Source organism: Temnothorax nylanderi, unplaced genomic scaffold (assembly GCF_030848795.1).
Source record: "Temnothorax nylanderi isolate EJ_2023f unplaced genomic scaffold, tnyl_v1.0 TNYL_tig0100_pilon, whole genome shotgun sequence".
Classification (NCBI taxonomy): Eukaryota; Metazoa; Arthropoda; class Insecta; order Hymenoptera; family Formicidae; genus Temnothorax; species Temnothorax nylanderi.
This window is the reverse complement of record NW_027249162.1, coordinates 279,498-300,662: the sequence shown is the minus strand read 5'-3', so window position 1 is coordinate 300,662 and position 21,165 is coordinate 279,498. Positions and strand designations below refer to the sequence as shown.

The following is a 21,165-nucleotide window of genomic DNA, read 5'->3' as shown; positions in this document are numbered from 1 at the left end:
AACGTCTTAATCTTTCTGTCCGTAAACGGTACGGGCACGGCACGGTTATGTCTAAATCGATTTTAAATTGGAGATATATTCACGGAGGGAGTTCGTTATACGAGTAATATTGATATAAATCTCGCAGCACCGATATATACGCGTATAATCGGTTAAAGATCCAACGATAAGATTATCGTAGACAATATCAACGAGTAAAACGCATAATTTAATGCATCAAGTACAGACATTCATGGCGTATTAAAAAATTGAAGAAAGTTACGTGCAACGTGCGTAATTTTCTTTCATTTAAAAAAGAAATGTATAATTTTATAAAATAATGAGAAATTCTTTTTCGGCTTTTCTTTATACGGCTAATTCACTGCAAAACCAAGTTTGTTATTTTAACTAAAGCTCTTCTTACACATTTCTTACACATTTCTTGTCGTTTTGAATGATGCCATTTAACACGGTTGAACATATTAATACGATTAAACATGTTGATTTAACACGCAACAAAACATGTAAAACGAGCTTCAGTCAAATGTGTCATTTTTAAACGTTTATGCGTGTAGAAATAACACACTTGGATTTACAGTGTCTGTGTACGATAAAACGGCTTGCAATTACAATTAATTACAAAGTATTCTATACATATAATCATTAGTCTATATACTCTATATAAATCAAAAATGGTATAGTTACTATAGTTGTCTCTACGCTATTAAATATTAAAAGATAAAATTTAAACCAATACCTTGAGTTAAATAACATTTTGTTCTTCTTAATTACCATGTGTCAAAATTTATTATTTTAACACAAAGAATGTCATTTTAACTCCATTGATTAGTCAAATTAATAATTAAATTAACATTGTTTTAGTTAAATTAACGATATATTGAGTAGCAGTAGCGACTTATAAGAATGGTTAAAAATAGCTTAATTTGAGTATAATTTGACACTACGAATTTACTTCTTACTTCGTGTGGCCATAATACTAGAAGCGAGTTCACGCCGGCGAAACTGGAAACGATCAGTCAGATTACGTAATCGGAGGCACTGTTGGCCGTGTACCAAACCCGCGGCCGACCGACCGGTCGCTCGCCGATCCGCGTTAAGTACGCGATCGCGTATGCACGTACTCGTTCTCTCGGTCGGACCTACTACCGGTAATCACGCTGGCCACGCCGGCGTCCTCGCTCCCGTCCGCGTTGTGAACAGAGGCAAGACTACTACCTTTTGTAAATCGTGGCAGAAAGGAACGCGAAAAAAGTGGCGAATTCGTGTTAGAATCCGAAGATTCAAGTGGCCTGAACACTACGCTGGTGCAAGCACTGTCGTATTGTATCGAAGAAGTCAGGCTGTCTTAGGCCCTTGATTCTCTGCACGAGTCTCGTTGGGCCTGGGGTCAGAGTCAGCTACTGGTCTGGTGATGCGAATATATAGCGTCTCCTAGTCAAGTCATGCGCCCACCTCCCAGTGGTTTCGCTGGACCGCTGCAATGGGGCTGTTCCGATTCAGTACGGCTCGGTCGCAAGATCTGATGTCGGCTGGCCAGCGCGTTCTGCAGTAACCAAGTGGCGTCAATGGCGATCTGACTGCGCCTCTAAGAGCCTGTAGTGATACGGGCCCAAGTACCGCTGGTGAGTTGTAGAGCCAAGGAAGGGCACGGTTATCTGGGAAGCTCTCGGCTGTCAATCCGTTTGTTCCCCAACACGCAGTAAATATGAAGAAGTTAAGAATGAATCTTCACGCCCGGGTTCTCGGATGGTTAGGGCACTGCACGCACGATGCGAGATTGATGACTCGGTTAGTGCGGAGACACCCAGTGACGCAGTCACTGGCTCCTCGAGAGTAGCCGCTAGTTATCGGGTATAGAAACGACTACGCCTCTTGACGCACGAGACTCATGCCACGAGTAACCGTAGCCTTCTACTTCTTTGTAAATTTTATAGCACCTAATCCTCCTCAGGATCACATAACGGCCAAGAACAAGTCAAAAATAATAAATACAGACTCGAAAAATTCAATCCAAACTCGGCGCTGATTGCATCAGCAATCTTCAAAAATTATTCAGGACAAAACACGTCCGAACATGTCCACGGTCTCGACGAGACTTGCCCCCAGTAGCCGTGTCAAATAGTAATAAGTTATTTCGTGAATGGATATCCATCTGTGTCAAACGCAGTGCACGGGTACTGCGTTTCAAGCATGCCTGGTGCCGGAGGTCGACTCGCAACGGTGGCGGGATTCGCGTCCGCTTCTCCCACGTTGCAAGGCCGGCCAACTTCGACTCCCCGGCTAAAGTAAAAGATAATCGCATGCTTTAATGGGCTTGGAACCCTTAAGGGGGATCGTTCGGCTGATTCGATTCGGAGTCATAGGTCAATGAGACCCCTTCGTCGGGACTGGAATTCGATTGGGCCTGATGATCGATCGAATGATGCTTTCGCTTGAACCGTGACTGACCCGTCTCGCGAAAACCCTTCGCGAATGGATTGTTATTGATCTTCAACTTCGTGATGTTCTCGTTTTGGTATGCCGTCACCGCGATAAATTCCGTCTCCTTGAAAGCGAACAACGCGGTTGGATCAGTAAAGAGCTCGTTGTAGTTTTCGCATCGAAGCAACGGACTATCCAGATCCTAGGAACGTATTTGTGCATCGATGTTAATACCACGTTATTATTGGTGTCGTTGATGTTGTTCGTGAGCTTCAATTTATTGAAGCTGATCGGATTGCCCATCCAGTGGCTCCCCGTTGCCGGACTCTCGGGATGCTTATAAATCTTACAACCGAAGGGCTGTTGCGGCTCTATCGGCCCCGCAAAACTCCAGCCATATTGCTGTTCTTGCCCCCGTTCTGGTATCCACAGTACTTGTGGCGGCGATCGGAGGCCGGTGCTATCTCCATGAGGACATAATAATTCTCACGTTTCTCCATACCGCTTACGTTTATCTGAACGGACGAGAACATGCGCCGACCGCATATAATTACTCTTGGTAATTATAATTTCTGTATTATTTTCGTAGAATTGCTGCCAGAGGTTTCGATTGAGCAGCTCCACGTTGACACCGCGCAGCAATGGGGGTTGAAATACCCATTCGCTTGAATTCATCCTCTCACCTAATTTGCGTTGTAGAGGGATCAGTGACTGCGCGAAGAATGGCGATGCCAGTTGCATATTCAGTTCCAGGGGCATCAGTGCGTTGTTTGGATCCTGAAGAAACATCTCCGATGATCGACGTTTCTTCTCCGACACCGTCGGTGTAAGGTATAAGGCAAACACGGAAATGCTCAGAACGAACGTCGAAATCACGTGCAGTTGTAGAATGGAACTGAGACGACCGGTTCTCGCCTACCAGTGACCTACCACAAAACAGGATCAGTGCAATCCGCCGAAACTAGGCGAACTATATGTGTCGTCGGTCGTTCGGCGCCAACACATGAGACAACTATGTGTCCATGAACCTTTTGTTCTTTCTGCTGCGATTCACAAAAGGTAATATATAAGGTAACAAATAACGTTCACATGATAATTTTAAATGCCATAATCACACTGATCTACTGTGTCAGTTAAAATAAATATTAACTCATTACGCGTTGTTAACCCTTAAATGCCACACCTCTCAAGAATCTCGTAAATGACATATGGGGTCTAAAAGACCCCAGCATGAAAAATGTCTCCTTACTTATTGATTTTTTGATATTTAGTTATGAAAATTATTTTCAATGTTGTTCAAGGCTTAGAAAAGAGAATAAAATGCTTATATTGTAAAAATTTCAATTTCAACATAGTATAAAAAATTAAGATCGCCAACAGTTAAAATATTGGCTCCAAAATAAAAAAAATAAAAAATAAAAAATAAATAAATATGAGCTCCATTTTTGGCGGGAACATTTGAAAATATATCATTGTAAAGGGTCTGGGGTCCGCTGGACCCCGGGTGGCATTTAAGGGTTAATCGATTTGTCGTAACTTTCTCTTTCTTTAACCCTTTAGGGGCCACACATCGATCCCGTTGGAGTAAAATGTTATAATTTATAAAATAGTCTTAAAAGACGTCCCTGATGAAAGTTTTTTTAGTTCTTTTTAGTTTTTTGTTTTGGTTGTTTTTTGTTTGTTTTTTTGTTTCTTTTGTTTTTTTTAATGTACACATTTATGTACACAGACCCCTAAAGGGTTAAAAATGTTCAGATACTGTCTTTTCCTTTTCCGGGTAATCTCAGTAGAGACATCCTGCACTTCTTCAAGCTTCTCATATATTATACATATTTGCCTTTCCGCTGAATCTCGATCAGTCGAACTCAAGATATTAAGATTCTCTAGTGATTCGATAATATTCCAACAACATTCAGACGAAGAAATTATTAGATTAATGCGTGTACAAATGGCAACAACTGGCTTCTTTTATGTACATTTTATATTAGTGTAAATGTACATTAGTGAAAATAATTTTGTTACACACCATTAAATAAAATAATTATAGTAAGTCGCTGAAATATGATTCTGTAAAAAATTTTGACATTTTAGCAATCAGTTTAAGTTCTACATAATTATTTTGATGAACCAACAAAATTATTTTCAGATCTGTATCTAGCTAAATTTTTAGATACTTCAGCAAAATCGTACTTTCCGTGTACTGCATATATACGGTTTGTTAAATAAAAATATGAGTTATATCGATTTCTTCCTTGCTATGCAGCAGCATAGTGCTGCTTATTAACCCTAGGTATGCACAGTGAAGTCTCCAAGACCCCAGCCCAGCTTCCTTTTTTCGCGTTCGTAGAAACTTTTGTCTCATATATTCTTTTCTTTTAACTCGTATATCTCGGAACTCTTTAATTCAATCGACTTTTATGCATTATGGACCTATTCCTTGATCGATTCTTGCTCGATTTAAAAAAAAAATAAATAAACTGAAATTCATTTTTGCTGAAATTACGATGACAATGGGATGAGGTCTCCGAGAACCCACAGTGTATAAGTGTATAGACAAAATAAGACTGTGTATACCTAGGGTTAAAAAAGATAACATGCAATTTATTCACGCTCATGTACAAAGTAACGTCGACCACGCAGAAATTGTTGATAATGTTAGTACGGGTACAAAATTCGGTTTTGTGAAGCGCAAACGAAAGCCGGAGACTTGCAGAGTTTCTTATTCACGCATCATGGAAATGCACGCCCTTAATCTACATACGGAAAGAATGGTTTTCTGTCTGAAAATAATTTTGTTGCACCATTAAAATAATTATAGTAGGTCGCTTAAGTATAATGATAATGCTGTAAAAATTTTGATATTTTAGTAATCAGTTTGATTGTTTTACATAATTATTTTGATGATGGAACAAAATTATTTTCAGATCTGTATCTAGCTAAATTTTTTGATACTTCAGCAAAACCGTTCTTTCCGTGCACCATTCTTCTGTACACTCTTTACAAATATAGAAAGAGGATATCGAAAAATAAAAATGCGTTAGGTCATTACAATGTTAAATTTACGTAAAAATCCATGTACACGGGGAATCTCGAGATTTTTCTCTTTTTCTCTCTTTCTCTGCGGTAACGAAAACTCACGTTTTCACGCCAAATCGCGTGTTACGATATCGTATTAAAACTTATAATAAACGACTGTTTCGGCTTGTACACGTAAGTGAATCTTGCGCATTAATGTATATATTATAAATGTGTACTTGGCGCCTTTTTTTTGCCTTTTTTGAAAATTACATTTACGTGGTATCATTAACAAAACGATATTTTCACAAGCTCGGACTATTCAGTATATCCGCTGTAATCTACTTTTCATTAAAAAGTACTCTTTTGTGAACTATTCATCATCATATACTGTAGGTACCAATAAATTCTAGATTTAGTAAAAACACAAGATAAATGCTATCATTTATCAAAACTCATTTAACCGATAAGCTTAAAGATGCAATTAATTATATGGATTTAATTTTAATTGTCATATACAAATTATCTAATTCTCTAATGAAAATTCGAACTAATTCGACTTAAAAATGACTAAAAGTCTAATACAAAATCTAAATTTGTAGAATATAAAGTTTATCTTTATTTCGCATATAATGGAAAAAAAATCTTATTAATTATTTTGGTTCGTGCGAAGGGAAATTATTTAATTTTCAAATCCAATTAAAGTACAAAGGTTCCAATACCCGGTACCTTTAAGACACTTAAAAGTAAGTAAATGCACCAATGCTTATGTCTGGATACCTTTAAAAATACATAAATTTATGGAAATAAACGTTTGGATACCATAACTAAAGTTTCAAACTACAAGAAAAAATATTTGTATCTTTGTTCTTAATTCGCGTTATACTTATAAATAAATAATAAAAGTATCCAGATAGAGGTACATGTCCGAGTATATTGGTACTTTTAACTTAATTTCTAAATATTGAGCAAGACATAATATATTAACTTCTTAATGGCTAGTTAAGAAGAAGATTCGACTTCAAGGATGCAACGCGTGAAATTCAACTAATTGTAAGTCCGCATAAAAATTTTTTTTGAAAGTTCTAGACGTTCTGATAAGAGTTCCGTTTTTTAGTAGAACTCTAAGAATTCTGAAAGAAATTTCTATGATCGAAAACAATCCGGTCACTAGTTAAGAAAGAAGATATTCGACTTCGAAGGTCTACCGTGAACGTCATTTGCGTAAGTTTTGATGATGATTTTTTAAAACAATTCTAAGGTTTTAGAATTTTTTACTTATCAGGAACTCTAGAACTTTTCGAAAAAAAATCAAATGAGCTACTTAGAACTATTCTGGCTTAAAATCAGACTTTTTCATTTTTTTTGTTTTTTGAAAAAAATCAAAAAATCTTTTCTTTTATCAGGAACTCTAATCGTCAAAATTCTTCAGATAAACTATTCAGAACTATTCGGTCTTAAAGTTGAGTGTGAAGTTAGCACCCCATTTTTTAATTGCCTTTTTCATATGTTAATCGCCGGAACTCTTTTTATAAACATAAAAATACTCCTATACTCTTCGAAAAGAAGCTGGAACTCTAATCAGAACTATCGAATTTTAAAGTAAGGGTGCCAACTTCACACACCCGGAGAACTTGTGACAATTTTTGAATGTGCATTATTTTTACTGGGAGACTTTCATCTCCTTGGATTTTAGTTTACTTGTTTTGTGTTGGACTCTTTCCAACAGATATCGTATTTACTGCTCTTTTTGGAGTCAACCTCTATAAAATTTTTATTATGTCAAATTTATGTAACAATATCTATCTAAAGATTTAATGAATTGAACATAAGCGTATCTATCTTAACTACAGCTTCAGATTTCTTAGGGGTATCTACATTTTTAGCACTGCTTATCTCTGTGCAAAAATTCTCGCTTTCATTTTTCTTGCTTTTTTTGTGGATTGAGAATCCTTCTTAACAACTTTCACGAGTGTGATGTTATCCTCAGAGTCAGACAGAATGGAAACTTTCTTTGACTTTTGTAAGACTTGCGCGATTAATAATATAAATTGGCATTGTTGCGAACAACAAAGAAAATTATAAGAGATTTACAAAAGGAATACCTAAAGGAATTGCAAAGAAATAACCGTGACAAATAAAATAAATGCATAGATATGTAGCAATGATAGAGGTAACACCTTGGTGCGCTTTGCGGACGATTTTGGTTACTCTCCATTCTCGTCTGACAAAATGACGCGTCGCGTCTGAAGCTTCGGATCGACCGGCTTGCTGTTCTTCTTTTGGGCACTCGCAACCGGGGAGAACGTTTTCAAACGCCTCGATTAACTGCAGGATAGTGAAATGTAAAATTCCAAAATTGAGGTGCTAACTTCACAGAGGTGTAACTATTACCGTTTGCAGTAAATGCATTCCGAGTTTCATTGCTGCCACAATCTATTTCGGAATGCTGATTTCAGCAGCAGTACTGTCAATACTTTCAGCGCATTTCGGAAGAGAGCCTTAGTAAATATGTTGCTTATTTATGACGAATGTCATAAAAATCAAAGGCAAGCCGCAGCCAGCTAAACAATGTATGATGGAAAAATTCCAGTTATCTAGATACAGAAGCTCTCGTTAAGGGTTTTTACCATAGTACATTTTTTGAAACCTCTTCTAAGCCGTGGTATTCCCGCTCTCCTTTTAATAAGAAGGAAATTGTAGTCATTAACCACCTCCGTAGCAATCATTACAATTTGAATTACTCCTTAAATAGGAAAAACATTGTTGCATATGCCGCCTGCGAATGCGACGAGGCAGGATATCAATCACGTAATTTTCTTTTGCCCGATTACAAGCCTTAAGGCTTCATTTTAATACGTTTTTTCAAAAGTGAGTCTCCGCTTGCTCTTATTGATTTGTTTCCTCTATTAAAAACTCCTTCTGTTAAATTGTATAGACTTCTTTTATCATTCTTCAAATTCTGTAACATCGACTTATGACATGGACGACCACATACTTGACTGCTTTCTATACTAGTCACTTCAAATTTGGCAAATCTGGAGTACCCCGCCATGATTTCGGTCTGGTGAAACGGCGTTTGCCGTGGAAATAGACGTTCTGCGGCTGCCTACGACAATACTGATGCTGGCCAACTTAGACCCGGAGGAACTAAAGGCCATTATTTGAAGGAAGAAGAAGAAGAAGAAGCAAGCCCGCAGCCCTCTGTGCCGAACGATTTCCTAATAAACAACAGGGCACGATTTTTTTCAAATTTTATATATTTATATAATAGAATTTGTCAACATGGGATGTTACACGTTCTTGTTAGAACGTGTAACAAGACATGGATCCCAACGAGAAGAGAAAACAATTAATGCTGTAAGAGAGGCAGTTATTGCTAATTCGCATACGAGCACAAGAAGTATTGCACATGACCTACAACTGAGCCATACCGAAGTCCATAGAATTATTAAACATAATCTTGGATGGCATCCATTTAAGAGACCTACAACTCAAAGATTATTTCCTCAAGATTTGCGTCGCAAGAGAAGCTTTTTGTGATTGGCTCTCAGAACAAATTATGTTTTGCTTTCTTATTCAATCAAAAATTTTGTGCTTTATTAAATACAATCAAAATTTTAGTTTACTTAGTATTTTTTAGTACTTTATTACATTTCAAGGTCTAGCAGCGCCAAGTTATTTTACAAGAAAAATTTATTTATTTTATTTTAATTAAATATTTTTATTTTGTACTGTTATCTCTTTAATTCTTTGTGATTAAAATGAGTCTTTGTAATATTATAATTTTGTTAAGAAGAATTAAAGCTTGGGTTGGAATGAGAAGACCCTTGAATGGAAATATAAAGATACGTACTACTTGAGTTTTATTTTTTAAAAGTAGTTGCGCAACAATTATATTTCAAAGCAATATATATTGTGTGACGTGACATAGTCACGTCCCCTGTCCAGACGGTAACTGGACCGAGGGGAACGTCCGGCCGGGATGTCGCCTCCGCCGGAGCGGGGCGGGGCGACAGCGTAGGAATCGGTAGAATTTATTGTTTTTGCGAGAATTTCAGATGCCGAGTGGATGGCCGGGAAAGCTTGTAACGGCTTTAGTCGCGCCGTGGGAATTACGGGAGGTGTTCTTTGGAGGAGTTGGCCGGCGGGCGGGTCACGTTTGGGCCCTTTGCCGGTTATGCTTGGAGCGTTTCGCGGGGCGAACGCATCAGCCAACGACGCCGGGATAAGCCCGGAGGAACTCGCCACGGGGCATTGCCGCCGGTCGATTTGCCTTGGCCTGGCCAGCCTAGCAGTCGAAACCGGCTCGGAAGTCGCGGCCTGGACAGCCGGACCCAACATCGTCGAAAATGCCGCCGACGGGCGAAGCAATCAGGAAGGGCGCCGACAGGGGCGGAAAGTCGAGCGCTGCCTTCGCGGAGGGCATACCGGCGGTCGGGCTTGCAAGCACGGCGCGCAGGCGCGCGGGCCCAGCGTGATCCCGCCGGGCCAGAGGATCGTCTGGATCGTCACTGTCGTGTCGGCGTGGCGAGAGACAACATCCCGGAAGGACCGGCTGCCGAGCTTGCGGAATTTGTAAGGCCACTACTCGAGCATCTCGTAAACCACGTCTGGGTACAAGTAAGATACGCCTGGCGGTCGGGGCCCCTCCGAGAGTCGCGTAGAGTCGCGGAAAGCATGTGTTGTCGTCTTGTTCCGCGTTAAAGGAGTCACACGTGTACAAGGGCGAACTCGTCGTGTTCGGCGTTAAGGTATCGTTCCGCGTTAGAGTATCTCGTTCTGCGTTAATGACCGCGTAAGTAATTATCGAGGGAAATACTGGCGGAGGGCCCGGCCGGCAGAGTAATACGTGAACGCCCTGCCCGAAGAGTCGCACGCGGCCGACAGTCGCCGTGTAATTCGTTGTAGTATTCGTTCGTGTATTAGCGTCTCGCGTGATTGTGGTATTCGTTCGTGTATTAGCGTTCCGCGTTCGTGTATTAGCGTTTAGAGTAATAGCGTTGTGTGTAAGGTAACGAAGTGTCCTTCGCGGCTGACGGAAATTGTCGCTGAACGGGGGAGTACAGTTCGCGCAATCAGGTCCCGAGGCGGGAGGCACGAGTATTGGGTATGGTGTCGTGTGGCGAGGTGCCCTTCGCGGCTGACGGAAATTGTCGCTGAACGGGGGAGTACGGATCGCGCAATCAGGTCCCGAGGCGGGAGGCACCTGTATTTTGGGTGTTGCGGACTTCGCGAGGTATCGTCGCGTTGCGGGGTATCTGGCGAGATGCCAGAAATCTTAAAGACATCTTTATGATGGGATTCACCCATCGCGATGGATTCGATCATCCAGAGGACGCGCAAAGGTACACACACAGACACACACACACACACACACACACACACACACACACACACACACACACACACACACACACACACACACACACACACACACACACACACACACACACACACACACACACACACACACACACACACACACACACACACACACACACACACACACACACACACACACACACACAGACACACACACACAGACACACACACACAGACACACACACACACACACACACACGCGCACGCGCACACACACACACACATACACACACATCCCCTTCTTCGCTTGAGACCCTCCAAATCTGACCGTGTAATTATGTCCGTGCGACGAGTCAAACGACGAAATAAATATTCGTCGTGAATGAGTGGGGTGGCGTGCGGTCGGAACGTAGGTCGACACGATCGTCGCGCGCGCGGTTTCGTTCCATGCTCCTACGAGCATCTTAAATAATTCATTTATATCGAGTCAATCGATCGATGGGATATTCGGAGTACTCGTCGCGCGATTGAGAAAATGACGTCGTACGGCGCACATTCGGAAGCGTCGTCGTGGTCGTCGTCGTCGTCGTCGTCGTGGTCGTCGTGGTCGTCGTCGTCGTCGTCGTCGTGGGCTGTGTGGTCGTGTCCAACCTAACGGTCGCAAAAACTTGTGTACAGTAGCGCGACGTTAGTTTTTACGTTCGCGTCTCGTTGCACACTTGCAATTCCGCTCCCAACGTTTCGTTAAATTTGTAACGTTTAACGTTGCGTGCAAAGTACGTTTACTTTTTTTTATTACAGTTCGACGATGTTTCGCTACTCTACGATGTTTATCAGCGTTGTGTTTTAACGTGTTTCTAAAACGTTAATCTATATATATATATATATATATATATGTTGCAGGGATGGCTCGCCGCTCGGGAGAGACAAGTTTCCCCGACGATCGGGATATATGTGACGGTAGCGACGACAAATTTGACGACGGTTGTGTTTCGTCGATCGCGATCAAGGACGGCCGACGATTGGGTTCGTGGGTCGAATGTGTCAAAAGGACATCGGTAATGTCTGCGATACCCGTAAGTATATAGTTTCGTATGTATAAATTCAAAATCTCTTATATCTCTGCGTACTAAGGAAAAAAAAAACAATCGGTGAGAATGTCAATGGTACATAAAAATGAAAGCACCGATAATCGACATGTGAGTCAATTGAGTATTTTTGCTCGAATCGTGCAAAACGATTTTTCACATGTCGAGGAACTTTTAGATTTTGTTCCACTACATGATAGAACAACGGATATTGGACATCTTCGAAGCTGTTAACCAAACTCTTGAAAAATTTGATAGTGATTTTTCCAAATGTTCGGCTATCGTAACTGATGGTGCTAGAGCAATGATAGGTTCAAAAAATGGATTCTTCGGTCAAATAAAGCAGCGAGGTTTAAAGTTTCCTGTCATTCATTGCATTATTCATCAAGAAGCGTTATGTGGGAAAGTTGTAAAAGTATGCACCGCAATGCAAACCGTCACAAAAATTATTAATTCAATTAAAGGCGGTCACAAATTCCTCTCTCATCGAAAGTTTCAACACTTTCTCGAAGAGCATAACGCAACTTACACAGATGTGCCTCTGTATTGTGAAGTTCGATGGCTTAGTGCAGGAAAATGTTTAGAGAAGTTCTTTGCAATAAGAAAAGAGATCTTCCTTTTCTTGCAAAACACATTACCTGCAAAATATGAGGAATTTCGATGTTTTTTTGAAGACTTAGACTCGCTTTGCGAGCTTGTTTTCATAACAGTCATGACAAATCATTTAAATACTTTAAATTTAAAGCTGCAAAAGACCAATCAAACTATTTCGCAATTAGTTAGTCATGTCGATTCTTTTTGCAGAAAGCTGCTACTATTTAAAAATCAATTAGAGAATAATATTCTTCACTTTTTTCCCTCTTGCCAAATTCTCTTTGAAGAACACGGCATAAATTGTAATTTTCAGAAACAAATTATAATAATTGATTCTCTAATAAATCAATTTCATTCGCGTTTCAGCGATTTCGAGACGCTAAGAAAAGATTTATTACTTTTTGAGAATCCTCTCACTGTGCAAATCGAGGAACAAAGCCTAGAATTTCAGGCAGAACTTTGCGATTTGCAATGTGATCTTTCTCTAAAGGCACGATTAGAAGATCATAATAAGTATGAGTGCTACGTATCACCGTACGTTACATCTATGTTCGTACTGGTACTAGGAATCAGCAACACGGAGCTTGGAATCCACTCCCTGAAGGAGCTTTTCCTAATGCCAGTGTTCCAAATCTTAACCTTTTAGGTTATAGAGAACCCGAAAGATTAAATCCAGAAGGAATTCAAGCACTATCTGGATTTGATTTTCCCGACTCAGATGATATGGTAGGGCGGCTTAGATGGAGTCCTGAATTAGTATCAAGAGTTAGCGGTCACTTAACAAACTTTCAGACCGGTATATATAAAATGTTTGTAGGAAGACCTCAACATGGGACGAACTCATCAATAGTCGGTTACAAGGAAGTCCAAATTGCTGGGAATACCTTGCGGCTTTCTGCCATAAATGCACCAGTGAAATCCTGTGCTGCACTCGGAAGCAACCAATGTAATATGGTTGGTCTTTTCGGATTGAAAAGAAATCGTACCGCAAATGCGAAGGGTGTATGTTACACCGTAAATGGCGCTATACCACAAGAATGGAGTGGTTATATAAACGCCAATTTTAACATGCTACGTATTAATATCTTCGCTGCGATATTCGCGCCTTCGATCTCCGCGATCTTTGTATATATCTCCGCTACGATATCCGCGCTTTTGATCTTCGCGATCTCACGAATGTATTCGATCTTATTCGGAATAAATCTTGTTGAGTTTTTGTTTTAACCGAGTCTTGTGTCTTCCTCCGCGCCTACTCCGAACCCTGACCAGCCGCGAGCTAGATCCGCGCTTCGGAAGTTAGGTTGTTTTAACTTGTATAAATTGAAACAAAAATATGAAGCACAAAAGAAAGTAAATAAGCAATTTATGGAATTTAATAATAAAAAAACTAAGTACTGTGCTCAAACTTAAAAAAAATTCAAAAAGAATTCGAAAAATGTTTATGTAGAATACGTTAAAAAAAGTGGCTGCTTATGGCACGCCGTTTTACTTTTTAAATTCTGCACGATATAAAAGTTTCAAAAAATAATTGTCTTAAGAAAAATCGCGATTCTTACTTATGGCACGCCGTTTTGCTATTTATTCATAACATTTTTATATTGAATTAATTTTACGTCAAGACAATTTTAATTCATCTTTATTATGTTATGACATAATAAAAATGGTTCCGAAAAACTATCTACTTCAGTTTAAATCAATTATTGAATTTTTATTTTAAAGATGAAGCGCATAAAATCGAGTGCACGGTCTTCTTTAAACGATATATCGTTATCCTCGCGAGCAAATTCATCAAGAATTGACGTGGATGTTTCGTCCCTGAAAGCGACAAAATGTTAATAAATTTTTTCTTTATAGTGGAATAGGCCTACTGGGGAAACCACTTAAAAAAAACGCATTAACAATAGTACCTCAACTGGGCAGGTGTCACATAAAAGAATTAATTTCGGAGATCCAGGCCAACTATGAAATAAATAAAATAAAAATAGAAAAAATAAAAGAGGACGTAGACAAAATCGACCAGTATTTTGATGGTGCCGGGAACTCCCTATTACACCCTATACACCCGATTACACCTAGGACCAAGGAATTCATGCGTACTCATGTGGTAGACACTTGGTCGAAATACGAGGACATGATTCAAGCGTTAACACAGAAGTGTGAGAGATGCGGTGCAAGAACGCAACAACAAATCTATTGGAAATCTATTGGCATTAAATTTGAACATATACTATCATCTATTTGCGTGATTTGACACACGCACACGCACACGCACACGCACGCGCACAAACGCACGCACATATATATATATTTACAACTTGTGTCCGCTCGCGTAAATATACATCATAATCGTTAAATAATTTCTCTTTTTGTTACAGCTAGAAGATGGATGAAGAGTCGAAAATCTCGCGACTCATACCGCAGTCGTGGACGTAGCAGCAGCAACGAGCATCGCGGTGGACGTGGCCGTGGCCGTGGCCGCGGATCATACGGCGGTAGCAAAACAATCTATCAAACGATTTATAGGTATAAACTTGGTTTATAGGTAAATCGTTTGAAACGCGCGCGCAATTAACATTCCCATTTTACTGTCACTCTTAACTTTATATCATAATAATATTAATAATTCTATTAAAAAAAACAGTGGTTAGCACGCAAGGGCAACACGCACCGAAGCTCCATATAATTTACAGTTAATACCGTCCCTGAGTTCGAGCGTCTTTCGTCTCCGCGAGCAGCCCTGAGTAGCGATCATAAAACTTTTCCCCTAGCGTGAATTGTGAAAAGTGAAATGTGAACGGTGAAAAATGAAACTATTACGTGAAACGTGAAATCATGTGAAATTGAAATGGCTGCTACATCGCTGCGAAGACTGCGTGGTATTTTAAGATCTTTATCCGAGGTAATCTTTTTCTTTCAAGTAAAATGTCATCAAAACGTTACATACATTTACAAGAAACATTTAATTAATGTCATATCTGATAATATAGTGTATAAAAAAAGTTAACAACTATATCTTCTACATGTATAAAATATTTAGAGGTTATCCTTGATTGCGAAAGACGTATAGCAAATGTAACCGTTTATTAAATGTTATAACGTAAATTTAATGTACAAATTAATACATGCGTGAAAGCATATAAATAATTTAATTTAATACAATTTCAATAAGAAAATTTTAATAAACCGGAACCGAAAAAACTGTAATTTACAAAATACCAGTACTTTTGTTAGCTAGAAAACCGAAACCTTTATTAAGTATCTTAATGGACCGAAACTGGAACCGAATCGATAAGTACATATCCACAAAAGCAGTATCCATATAAATAATTTTTTTCAATACAAATTTCAATAAGAAAATTTTAATAAACCGGAACCGAAAAAAACAGTAATAAAAGTCTTATAGTAAAATCTCTATTTAACAACATCAATATTTAAAAAAAATAATTTTTTAAACAAACATGTTTGGGAAGTTTCCTCCTCCTACATGTGTGGGAAGTTTAATTAAAATCAAAATTTTCGAATTCGAAAGGTTCCCTTGTTAGAAGCACAAAACATCAAGGTTAAACAGCTAGCCTCCGTCTCTAAGAAATTTCTCGATGAAAATCCAAATTTAATCTTTAAGCAGGGCTGATAAGGGTACATGTATACACAAAAAAGTACAAAATAATATGTAAAAAAAGGTAAAGTAAGATGGACGGTGAGACTACTGAGTAAAATGGTTCAGTTGTTAAATCTCGTTAGTATCTTTTTTTTTCTTTTAGAAAGTTACCTTACCTTCCCTTATTCATGTATATGTATGGATAAAGCACCACGTCTTGGGCCAACATAGTATGACCATAACCAAAGAAGCTCAAATACAAGATTCTCAATCAGGAATATCCAACCTGACTTGATTATACAATATCGAGAAAGGGTCCTGGTGGTTGATGTAACAGTATGCCACGAGGATGGGGATCTCTTGGAAAAAGGAAAAAGGGACAAGATGGCTGAATGTGCGTCCTTCAAAGCCCCCCTTAAAACGCTATTAGGGGCGAAAGAATGTGAGATTCTCCCGATTGTTATCGGGACGAGAAGCACAATGCCTCAAACTACTGTTTCCTGTCTACAAAAACTGCAAGTAAGACAGAGGCTCACTGCAAATGGGAATATGTCAGAAGCATATAATAATAGAAATCTACTTTATTGGGAATTTGTTAACAGTACAAAAATATCAGCACACGAGCTGTTTATTATAGCAGGATCCTTAGCAGAGACGTGTATAAACCTGAATAATGAAATAAAATGCACGTTGTTGGCCGGAAAAAAAATATATTGAGGAAAGTAGAATGGCGCTTACCAAAATTAAGAATGTGCTTTCGCTATCGCTTCTAGCGCTCAGAAGGTCAGTAAAGTTGTACCATATGTTTATGGACTACAACGCGCCTTTGCTCCTAGACAGCAGTAATGCTGAAGAATAAAACTCTTAACACCAGCTCACTGATGTATATTATATATTGACGAAGGTCTTGGGCCTGATCCATCCAATTACACATTTATTTATTTATTCATTCGGGAGCCATTTACACTCCTGATTTTAAAGCCTTGCCGGCATTTTTGCCGTAGATCAGTGATGCGAGTCGTTCGAAGGGGTACCGAACAGCGGCAGAGCCGTGCGACCGAACCGCCCCGGCGGCGCTCGGGCGGACGCCTCCACGTGGCTCCCCGTGGTAACAGCAAGAAGTGCGTTCAGCGCGCTCATTTATAACCAAATCGCAAAGGGACAGAATTGAAAGCCCAGTTAGCAAAGAATAGGTGGAAAATGTTGAGCAGTCAAAAAATGCACTGCAGGAAATCGAGTCATTAAAAAAACAATTGAAATTCGATCAAGACAAAAAAATATTATAGAAAAAACTTGGAAATCTTAACGAGAGCTTAAATGATCTTTTAAGAAGAATTAACTTTTAAGTATTATTAATAATATTTAAAAACTTAGATTTAAAGATGTTATGTCGAATGATTTGTGTCAATAAGCGACTCTGAATACGCACTCTATACACGTTTAAACATACGTAATATTGCATCGCCCATACGTATGCGCAATTTATTTAGTTACTTTACAGATGTGAATATTTGCAACATAACCAAATCGCAAAAGGACAGAGTTGAAAGCCCAGTTAGCAGAGAATAAGTGGAAAATGTTGAGCAGTCAAAAAATGCACTGCAGGAGATCGAGTCATTAAAAAAACAATTGAAATTCGATCAAGACAAAAAAATATTATAGAAAAAACTTGGAAATTAGGAGAAACTGATCGACACATTGCTGATGAATAGGATTGAAAAGTTCAAGTATCTAAAACAATTTTTTAAAGAGAAATAACAATGACAATTTGCTCATTTTGGACATGGAGTTGAGAGAGCCAACGAACCAAGCGGAAATTCCGAGGAAGTTTCCGCGTTGATATTTGACAAACTTTGTCAATTCCATCATCTCGGGTTCTTGTTCGTCATAAGCGTTGCACAAGTTCACCAACGTCATAAGCATGCCGAAGAGAACAGATTGATCAGCAGTCTCGGCGATCTCGGTCACCGTAAAAATGGCTTCTAGATCCTCGATCAACTCCTCTTTGACTTTGGCATTAAAAGTGAGATACGACAGACCTTTTACGACCCACTCTCTCATATTCTTTTCTTTCTTTGGATTAGTCAACAATCGTCTGCAAGCCTCAGCCAATTTCTTAGCCGCTCCATCCGCGAACGGTCTGATAGTCACGTCTGAGTCTCCGAACCATTTTTTATTGGAAATAAATGAGTATGTGTATTTTCTGGTATCTGTACGTGTGTACAATGATTAAATTTACGCTACAAAAGTTTGTACTATTTGATTAATTTTTGACTTTTCAATACAGATAACTCAAAATGAAGCCGATATCTCAATACCTCCAAAATGGCAAAACAAAGAACTTGCGCCATGGCTTAATTTTCTCGAATGGAGTATCGGAGAAAGTTATATTGGTAACTCGAAAAAATCCAGATGTGTCAATATATTGTATTGTATTGTATTGTATGTACGTTTTATTGTATATCCCTGTAGGGTTCACAATCTACACGGCGTTTTTGTGAGGAACGTACCCAAACCTCTTACATTCTCTCACCCCTTTAGCCTGGTCATTTGCGACCTTACACTTAATCTAATTTCCCTATCCCTCCCCCTTCCCCCTCTGTTTGGCTTTTTCCGCTTCCTCCGCATCTTCTGCTACTTCCGCTTCTGCGTCCCTCTGCCTCCCTCCTTCCCGTCTCGGCTCTTCCCCATCCTCGTTCGGGTCCCTCGGCGTCCTCTCCCCCGTCCTTCTTGCGCTCACGTCCTCCTCCGACCACCCTATACTCCTGTCTCCTTCCATTCTCCTTTCTTTCTCCTCTCTCCCCTCCATTCTCTCCCCCTCCATTTACCTTCTTTCCCCCTCTATTTCCATCATCCATTCCTCCCCTCCCCCCTCCTCATCCAATACCCATCCCACCGCTTCCTGCCAACTTCCTCCTCCTGCTTTCCATCTTCTGCATTCCTCCCATACATGCTCCCACGTTTCTTCCCTATATTCGCACATCCTGCATTTCTTCTTTTCTCCTTCCCAGTACCTGCTCTCTCTCATCTCATTCCCTAGCCTAAACCTCGCCACCCTTTTCCATCTGCTCTCTCCCCATCCCTTCTTCAGATACCCCGGAATACCCTCTCCTTTTATTATCTTGTACCACCTATTATATTCCGATTCCTCGATCCTCTCCCGTCTCTCTTTCCTTTGCTTCTCCTTATCTCCTCCAAATAGCTTATGATACCATTCGTCTCCATCTTCTCTCAGCCTTTCCAGTTCTTTTAGCCTCACTCCTCTGTCTTCAAAGAAGCTTCCTCTCTCTCGTTCCCAGCTTGATCCTACTTTCCCTTCTTTCTCCCTTTCCCTCAACTCTTCCCAACATAGCCTCGCCAGCTCGCTTCCTTTCCCCTCCTCTAACTTTTTCTCGAATCTCCATGCCCTCATCCCCGCCCTCCCTCTTAGCTTCTCCCTTTGCAGCTCTTCCCTAACCAGATACCACGGTGTCCTTCCATCTACTCCCAAAACCCATCTGATATACCTTTCTTCCAATCTTTCCATTCCTTCCCTCTCTCTCCATCCCCATATTTCTGCTCCATATCCCATAACCGTCCACACCAGTCTATCAAACAGCCACAATCTTTTTCCCCAGTCTTTCCCAAATCTTCTCTTCCCTATCCCCCAAACCTTCCCCATCACCGCTGCCGCCTTCTTGATCCTTTCCCTTACATGTGCTTCCTGCCCTCCATTCCTTTGAAACACATACCCTAAATATCGAAATTCCTTTACTTCTCCTATCACTTTTCCTTCCCATCTCCATCTTCTCTTACAGTCCCTCCCTCCTCCTTTCTTAAACCTCATTATTTTTGTTTTCTCCACATTCAGCTCCAGCCTTTTCCTGCCTAGGTAACCTTCCAATCTTTCCAGCATACTCCTCATTTGATCCTCATCCTCCGCCATTAACACAACGTCATCGGCATACGCCAACGTATATATCCTCTTACCTCCTAGCACTATCCCTCCCCATTTAACCCTACCCATTTCCTCCTCCATATCTGCTAGCATTACGTTAAATAGTAACGGGCTCAGCGGACACCCCTGCCTTACCCCCCTCCCCGTCCAGAACTCTTCCCCTACTTCGTTTCCCACCCTCACCCTACTTCTCGTCTCCCTCAGAATCTTCTCCGTCCTTCTCACCAGTCCTTCCCTTATTCCCCTTTCCCTCATTACTTTTACTAGTACCCCTCTGTCTACCGAGTCAAACGCCGCCTTGAGATTCACAAAACATGCAATCAGTTTACCCCCTTTCTTCCCCAACCTTCTATTCACCAGGTGGTTCAACACATAGATATTATCAATAGTTCCCATTCCCCTTCTGAAACCTGTCTGGTTTTGTGGCACTATTCTCTTCCCCTCTAGCTTCTCTCTCAACCTCTCCGCCAGTATTGCCGTGTACACCTTATATAACGACGCCATTATTGTCACCCCTCTGTACTCCTCCACCCTTTTTCCTTCCCCTTTCTTTACAATTGGCGCGATTATTCCCTCTTTCCAATTTTCCGGCCATCCTCCCCCCTTCCACACCCTGTTAATAAATCTCCATGCCCAATTCTCCAACTCCTTCCCCCCGTGCTTCCATGCCTCGCCTGGTATTCCATCCCTTCCCATAGCTTTTCCATCCTTTAACTTCCTCATTATCCTCCTCATTTCTTCTAATCCTACCTCCTCTTCCTCCTCTCCTTCCTTTTCCTCCCTCCCCCTTCCGTCCCCATCCTCACCCTCCCCTCTACTCCTCCTAACAACTTCATAAAGTGCTCTTTCCATTCTTCCTCCTCAATCCCCTCCTCAATTCCCCTCCTCTTTCTTCTCTCCCTATTTACTATCTCCCAAACCTCCGATTCACTCCTTGCTTCCTCTGCTTTACTCTCCCATCTCCGATTCTCTTCTTCCTTCTTCCACTTACATATCTCCTTAAAACCCTTTCTTTTTTCCTTGTAAACGCTGCCTTCTTCTCTTCCCTTCCTCCATTCCCTCAATTTTCTTCTCGCCTCTTTCTTCGCCTCACTGCACTCCTTGTCCCACCACCCCCTCCTCTTTTTCTTACTTCCCAGCTCCTCCTCCACCTCATTTATCGCCTCTACTATTCTTGATTCCATTTC

The 21,165-nt window shown here is 40.4% G+C and overlaps 1 protein-coding gene and 1 pseudogene across 2 annotated transcripts in view; both read right to left on the bottom strand.

The window, feature by feature from the left end:
* Positions 1-21,165, bottom strand: part of LOC139775561 (uncharacterized) — a 111,621-nt gene that overhangs the window by 56,652 nt on the left and 33,804 nt on the right. The gene's annotated exons all lie outside the window — the stretch shown is intronic.
* On the bottom strand, positions 881-8,491 carry LOC139775513 (T-box protein 2-like; annotated as a pseudogene).